Raw genomic sequence first — 9,076 nt, 5'->3', positions numbered from 1 at the left:
TAGAGAGAAAAAACTAAACACAAGCAGTCACTTTTCATATTTTAATGCAGTAAATATATTTTAATATATAAAATTCATTATTTAATGTATGAAATCAATACTCATACATTTGGTTTTTAAATATCTCTACATGTGTTATTTCTGAATCTACAGTTTTCTGACATTCGGTCAGTAAGAGCACCTCACTAATATATCCCCATATTTTACAGGTTCTTCTCTCTCTCTCTCTCTCTCTCTCTCTCACTTTCTTTATGTAATTGTGTTAAAACACACAGCATGTGGCAAAGACACTGATCGGTGAGTGTTAACCTCCGGCACTAGCTCATCACTTCTGAGTTCAGTGCATAACTAATTGACCTTCTCATTACCTACAGATTCACTTGTCCATGAGTCCATAAAACTCAACTAGCCAAAGCCTGTTATCAGTGTAGCTTGTTTTCTAACCGAAACCATGTTAATGGTATAAGCTAAATTTGAATAAAATGCATACATGTTTATTAGAATTGAGTACTCTATGTGACATACACATGGATACACATCTTGTAATTAAATGTATTATTAATTCTTTGCATATTAATATGACATACTCCTGATAGATACAATATGACGTAAAAATTCAGATAAATTCAGACCATAAATAATATAAATATTAGGATAAATATTGTCATTTGGCAAGTCATGGGGAATTTAAAAAAATTATACATTTACTTTACCGTTTAGTAAAAGGTCTAACTAAATGAAAACGTACATAAAAAGTTAGGATCAACCTTGTCAGAAATTCTACACATCTCTGGAACTTTACTGCAGAGATAGAAGACATTCTTGCAGAATATTTACAGCAATCAGCCATAATATTAAATCCTTCTGCCAGGTCCGTTTTCTAACACACTGGGCCTCCCTAGATCCAATTTGGGCCTTCCTAGACCCAACTTGTTTTTTTTTCTTAGCTGGTCTGACAGATGCTTAATCAGATTATGATTTAAGGAAAGCAACACTGTGACCTCTTTGTGATGTTCCTCAAAAAATCCTAAACATTCTGTGCAGTGTGGCAGGGTTAATTCTCCTGCTGAAAGAGGCTACGGACATTCGGGAAAATTGTTGCCATGAAAGGCTGTACTGCTGTACTTAGCCTGCAACAATGTTTAGGCAGGTAACAACCATATGAATGCCAAGACCCAAAGATTCCCAGAAGAACATTTCAGAGAGCATCGTTCTGCTTCTGCCAGGTTGCCATCTTGCCAAAGTTCATCCTGGTGCCATCTCCAGGTAAGCTACACACGTGGACCTGGATATACAAATGATGTAAAAAAAAAAAGAAAAAAAAAAGCTGTAATTCATCCGTCTATGTTCATCAGTCTCAACATGGGTACTTTAAATAGCATGCAGCTATACAGACCCATAAACAGCAAGCAGCGATGCACTGTGTGTTCTGACACCTTGCTATGAGCATTAACTTATACTTTTCAGCAACTTGTGATACAGTAGCTCTTTAATGGGATGAGATAGATGTACTGTAAAACCAATGAGTGTTGGCCCTGTTTCTGGTTCACTGGTTGTTCTTTTTTGAACCACTTTTTGTGCAAACCACTGTAAATCAAGCACTCCCAAAAAAACAAGCCATTTGAAAAAGTTCTGACTCAGTCATCTGTCAGTTATAGTTTACTTGTAGGCCATAGCATATGATTTGCATAATTGTGCTCATTATCAAACCATTTTGTGAACCTTGTGAACCATAGTCAATCTGAAAGAGACCTCTATAATAAGAACAAAAATGTTTCCCCATAGGATAAAAGTGATGATTCAGAAGAACTTGCTATTGATTTGCAGTGACGCTTCACTTAAGAAGGACAGGTGAATCCAAACCACAGAATAAAAAAGACACCAATTTTCTTTTCCACCATCTTATATAAGTTACGTGGCAAAATGTTTGTGGACACTTGATCAACACACTTATATGTGCTTTTTAAAAATCCTATTTTACTTTTAATCCCCACTTTGCTGTTATTATATAATTTATACTTATAATTTATTTTATACCTTAGTACCAGTGAAGAAAAAAATTTACAGCATATAAAGCTATTTTGACCATATACTCTACTTTATATCTGCATTATGATTTGCTCCATGTGGGACAATGAAATTTTGCCAATAAATGAATCAATGAATTTGGTCTGCATACCTCTATTCCTCCATTTTTCCCCCCTCTTCACAGTACTCACACCATCACTCTGAATGACTCACTCACTGCAGACTGGCCCGACTGAAATGATGTAGCTAGTGAGTCACACACACACACACACAGAGTTCACGACTTAACACATTGTCTTTCGTGAGCTTTTATTTGACTGCATCATTTCTCTTTTGTTCTCGCTACCTTGAAAATAAATCCTCAATCAACACTCACACACACACGCACACGCACACACACACACATACACACAAACTTCTTTCCGCTTACTGCTGACAGGACAGCAGTTTGAATCTAAGCTGTAGTTTCTGGCCAATTATCTCAGGATCCAACTGTCTGGATCAACCAGGCCCCTGTTTACCCATCAGAAAGCTGCCACTCAGTGATTGCTGTCCAGAACACCAACAGACAATGTGTGTGTATGAAAGAGAGAGAGAGAGAGAGAGATGGAGAGAGGGAGAGGCCGAGAGATAATCAAAGCTGCTGTCATGTTTTTCACTGTTGGATTGTTTCTTGCCTGGCTGTTTGCTTATGCATGAAACATTCATCTTTGATCATTCAGGTCAGCTGGACCTTAACACTGACCTGAACACATACAAAGTAATGCACTTTCATCTAAAGAACAACCCAAAGCTTTCTATTTCTCTCTCTCTCTCTCTCTCTCTCTCCCTCTATATATATATATATATATATATATATATATATTCCTAGAGCTCTTTATCCACAGCCAAAATGTTATTTTTTAATGTCAATGTGAGATCAGGGAGGCGTTTTAAGCTTTGAAAGAAAACAATCCAGGAGGGATTAAAACATCAATAGAAAAGACAGTACACAATTCAAGATTTAATTAATAACCTTGAGTTTAATCAAAGGTAAATCCTGGCATGCGCAGGGATGGGAGATTGTTTCGAGAGGCCATGCACTACAGCTCTCCTAAGTGGCATTAATAAATTGATTGCTTTCCACGCGTGCTCAATCAATTGCTGCCCCACCCAGACACCCATTTGCTCACTGAACTGTGCTGTCCCTGTCTGTCACTGAATAAAGAATGTGTTGTGTGTTTGGCTATCTGCCAATCTGCCCTGTAATCAGCCTGCTAGTTGACTAGGATGTGCATCCATGCTTGTTTAGCGATGCATTAGTTTTGGTCTGTTTTGGAAAATCCCACCCAAAAGCTGTTCTTATTCATTATTCTTCTTACTCATTTAAAAAGAAGGGTCTGAGCAGATCTTATTTTCTTACCAAGGCCACAATGGAGCAGGGGTGTGAGACCAGATTTGGATCACAGCCAGTCAACCAGCTTTCTACAGAAGGCCACACATGCATAATAAGGACCCATACAGGGAAAGGTCATCAGAAGGAGAAAGTATAAAGCTGTGTAGGTTTAGTTAGATGATGCAGATTATTATATTGTCTTTCATTTGATATTAAATCAAAATTAATGTTGATATGATAAGGACAGTCATTGACATTTGACAGTTGTTCTATAACAACTCTCTTGAATTAAGACAGATGCCATAATGTTCTTATTTCTTTGAGATCATGCAATATATGGTATAATTTATAATCTAATACAATATACAATAATTTATAGTATAAAATAAATCTTTTTTTTTAGCTTTTACAAAATGATATGTTTTAAAATCAAATTTAATCATATATACCTGTATATTAATGGCACAAAGACAATAGGTTCGGAAAACATTTATACAGCTATGTGTGTGGGTACACGATGACTCATTCTGCACCTGGAGTCACTCACACCTGTTTCCCCAGACACACAACCCAGTGTCTATGAGCTAGTCAAGGTCAGAGCCCTTACTCTCTCTCTCGCTCCTTTTTTTCTCTATCTCGCACAAGTGCACACACAATTTATAGACAAAGTGCCGTGTCTCAGACTCCACATCCGCTCTCAGTGTTTGTTCATGTTACATATCTTGGCCCTGTAACTTTACCTTACTCTGACTTTTTGGCGGCAGATGCTCTTCTCCTCATTCATCTAGCTTTCCGCACCTCCCCTCCCCCTTCATTCCTCTCCCCATGTTACTATTCCGAAACGTGAGTTTCTGACGCATGTGCTGATGCAAGCTTGCAGACGTCCCGACAAACCCCACCTGAGCCAATCAGATTCAACTCCAAGCTCACTGGAGGCCACACCTTCGCTCATCTCGACAGCAGGCAGCAGTGCCACAGAGGACAGTGTGGTACAGTATGTTCTGGAAAACTATATGTTCAATGTATTACATTAGGGTTCACCATCATAATCTATAAAATGCATAAATATAATGTAGACCATTTGATATGTTAACTACGGTATAGTATTATTATTATTAATATTTATACTTATTAAGTATAAAAAAAGATTTTGCAAAGCGAGACCCACATGTGTGCGTGTGTGTTTATTGTATATACAAAGGTGTACACACTTATATTACATGTAATGCTTTGTGCCCATTCAAACCTGAATGTTTCCCTGGCCCCTCTCTTTTTCCTACACACACACACACAGACACACACACACACGCACGCACACCCACACACTTTTGTTTTCTCTTCCATCTTCCATGAGGTTACCATGGAGACAGAGATACTTACAGAAAAAAAACATTAAAATCTGTTTTTATACAGCATCATGAAATGAATTGATCAGTGAGAATCTGTTCACTAGGTTACGAATGCAAGCGACTGTGAAATTGTAAAATATTCCTGCGAGGAGGTGGGTTTAAACAGCAGAGGGCTGATAATATACATACGTTAAAATCTTACATATCATTCTATTATTGCTTATTATTATTAAAATACTTTGGGGGAAATAAGTCTAAAGTGTCCAAGTATCCACTGGATTATTATGATTTCTTGGCTTCCTAAATTTTATTTTGAAACTACTGCTAACAGTCTTTTGTATGGTTCTACATAAAACAACAAAGAACCTTTCCGATCTTTCACTTATACCCCAAAATAAAACTGATCTATTTTATCAAGACAGCCCTTATCCATCACTGTAAAAGGAATCTCTGCAGGGTTTACTGTGTACATTTTGTACTTTGTAGATGAAAGAAAGATAAAGACACAAAAAGACTTCTCTCTTTCAGGGTCTTTGTTTGGATGTTGAGATGAAGTGCCGACAGGGGTTAAGTGACTTTGAGCTGATAATGTGCAGATAGCAGTGTTCCGTCATATCCTAATGATATTACAGCGGCTCCCCATTCTCTCACCACTTTAATCTGATTACGAGAAAGGGTGGAGATCATGGGGGTAGAGTGGAGGTGGGGCCATTTTTATACAATGATGCCAAATGCAAAAAAATGAAATAAAACCAGTGTGCTGTGTAATGGTGCCAGAGAAAGCCAGAAATTCGAACACATGCTGAGCATCATTAAAAAAATTTTTTTAATAATCTGAATTCTTTCAGATATTTTTACTTCTACAAGATTTTCCCACCCTAGGGCTCGCCCACTAGCCCAAGACAACCCAAATTCTGATCATAAGGTCGGATCCAGGCCTGTTATAAAGTTATCAATAAAAGAAGTTAACTTGTTTAACTGACATTTCTCAGCTTTAATTGTAACAATGAATTGCTAAAAAAAGACAATGTGTTATTTAAAAACTGAAAAATTAGTCATTGTCGAATAGTTTTGCCATTAAAAGGTGTTAAAAGATCAACACCAGAGTGGTGTAAGACAGGTAGATGCCAAAAGTGCATCTTCAGGACCAGAACCAAAGTCTGAGAATTTCTATTTAAGGAGAAATAAATCCTAGTAGGTGACATTCATGAACATGCTTGGCACAAGATGGGCACCCTGAACAGAGTGTCAACCGATCACTGGGCACATGCACATACACACAAACAGTAATCCACTATGGGCAATTTGGAATAATGCCTGTCATCACTTTAGATTGTAGGGGGGGAACTGGAGTAGCTTCTTCAAAGGAAATCCAGTCAGATTCACGTAGCAAGCATGTGAAGAACATGCAGACACTGCATCCACAGACTGTGCATTTGAATCTCCAGTCTTGGAGGTGCGAGGTAACAGAGCTAACCATTTAACCACTAAGCCTGAACACTTCTGAACATTCAGCTCTGCTGAAAGTCTGACACTCTCTGTAATTATTTTCTGTTCAGAGCTGGAAGGCAAATGACCTGGGTGCAGAGCTGACAGTTATGAACAGTTTTCCCCACATCACCCCCAACACCTCCTCAGCTGTCCTCTCTCTGCTGTCGCCTCTGGTTGAATAAAAAAACAGGATATAATTCAATTTGGCACCGTCTCGGGTAAATTAACAAAAATGACAGGGTGCATATTAAACCTAAATTAACTGCTTTCCTGAAGGACAGAAGTCTGAGTAACAGCTTGTTTTTCCTTCACTGAGTTTGCAATTTATTTAATAAGCAACATTTCATGACATTTCAACTCAAATGCCATATTAATATACACCACATGGAAAAGCAGTTGGCCAAACTTGCAATGACACTGTATGCAAAAATATATTCTTCAATATGGTGTTAGTCCTCCTTCTACAGCTATAACAGCATCCACACTTCTTGGAAGGAAGATTTTGGAGTGTTTCTGTTGGAATTTGTTCCCATTCATTCTGTAGAGCATTCATGAGGTCAGGCGCTGGTGTGGGACGCGAAGGCCTGGCTCACAATCTCAGCGCCAGTTAATTCTAAATGTGCTCGATGAACTTAAGCTCGATCAGGCCTCTGTGCGAGCCAGTCATGTTCTTCTTCTCATCAAATTTGTCATATTGGAAAAGAAAAAGTCCTTCCCCAAACTGTTGGCACAAAGTTAGAAGCGTACTGTAGCATGGTCCAAGATGTCTTGGTATGCTGAAGCTGGAGATAAGGGGCCTGATTGAAACACCTCAGTTCAATAATTAAAAGGTTTGGCCAAATACTTTTGTCCATAGTGTATATAGGGGCTTAGGCTACTGTATAAATGCCTATAAGATACTTTTGCATTTTAAAATATAAAAGCGGGATGGTTTGTAGACTGAATGTGAATTTTTGATGGAATATGAAACAGAAAGGATTTTCAGGCTGTAAATGCTGCAGGTTTGGACTGCAGTCAGGGGTTGACTCATCTATCTGATCGAGCACGGCTCCTCTTGACCCCCGGGACCAATCTGGGATCCGCGCCGACAGCACGCGCCGGGAGATCCTCGCCTTTTCTTGTTTTTTTACAACATTAATGTGGTTGTCTGGGAAACGCGCGACGCCGCCATCTGTCTCAGCCGCGCGTGCCGCTGATCACCATCGGCCTGTGGTGTAGCGACGACAATAACGTTTACCGTGCAAATGAAGATGAAGAGGACCTGCGATAAAACATGCGACGCGTGTCACACATTACCAGAAGGAGCTGGAACAAATCCTTTGCACATAAAAACAGAAAGTCTGTGAACGAGTCCGGTCAAGATGCAGTTATTTTTGAAAAAACAAAACAAAAAAAAAAACACTGTCAACACTCTTATTTGTCTACAAAGGAATTATGTTACACTGAGAAGAAAACTGTTATACATTCAACATAGTAGTGAGCCTGATTGAAATAAATAAACTGTAATGAACACTGCCCCCTGCTGGCCAGTGTTAATATGGCTTCTGTGCACTGTCCATACACTGCCCTTGTAGTTTGTCAAACACAGAGATACAGACTGATAGACCCACATATCATATATGACCGAAAGTTTGTGTATATCTGACCATTATACCCATACCATGATCTTTTCCTACACTGGTGCGGCAAAGTTGGACACACAATTGTCTAGAATGTATTTGCATTCTGTATGAACATTTTCCTTCAACTGGAAATAGCAAACCCAAACCTTTCCAGAATGACAATGCGTCTGTGCACAAATCTGTGAGATCTGTAAACACGTTATTTTGGGCCAAGGTTGGTGTAGAAGAGCTCGAGTAGCCTGTACAAAGCCCTGACCTCAATCCCCCTGGACACCATATATTGGATGAACTGGAATGTTAATAGCACCCCAGGCCTTCTCCAGAGAATCCATAGAAAACCCACATACAGACACTCTATAGAGACTGTATTTAGGAAAGAACTGGAAATGTGAAATGCTGACATATTTATTAAAAAAAAAAACACACACACACACAAAACACACTGTAGATCATGTGATATTCAAATAATAATAATTAAAAAAATTAACACAGGATATCATGTTTACAAATATGTCAAATTTACAAATATGACAGTAGTCAACTGTAGTAGACTGAAATATGAAATGTACATAATTTTCCTCTACATTTGATTAGAAGAACTGACTATTTAAACATCACATAAACAGGCATAACAGAGCCAAATTTAGTGATTTGTAAGCTTGCAACACTGAAGAACAAAGTGTACGTTTGTTAGTGAGATAAATACTAAGGTTGTAAAACTCGCGTGATGATATACAAAGTGTTCAGAGGAACAAGATGTCTCAGATAAAAGTAAACTCTTTAAATACTTTGATCCGCTTCAAACCACTCAGAGTCCACAACTGATTGAAGAACCGTTGTGTTGGACATTACAGTTACTACTTGCTTTAGAAGTAGAAAGGGTTCACCATAATTTCACTAAGCAAAAAGTATTATTTGTGTTCTTGATCATCCTCAGCACTGAAATGACAATAATGTGGCATCTTAGTGCTGGTTTGAGGTGATTTATGAAAAACCTTAAACTTCATACTGGAATAAAAACAAGCTCACTAGCCAAGACTATACAACCACCAGCTGTGCTGTGGTCAGAAATTAACATTGTAAACAACAAAAACAGATGGGAAAGAATTGTATTAAGAATGGCCCATCAACAAATTATAGTTCAGCTGTTGTCCATTTCTGTTAATGGATGAGATTAGCAAACTGTTCAAGAAATCTGATTTAGGAAAAGG

The sequence above is a fragment of the Clarias gariepinus genome, chromosome 3 (assembly GCF_024256425.1).
Source record: "Clarias gariepinus isolate MV-2021 ecotype Netherlands chromosome 3, CGAR_prim_01v2, whole genome shotgun sequence".
Taxonomy (NCBI): domain Eukaryota; kingdom Metazoa; phylum Chordata; class Actinopteri; order Siluriformes; family Clariidae; genus Clarias; species Clarias gariepinus.
Note: the sequence above shows the minus strand (reverse complement) of the source record.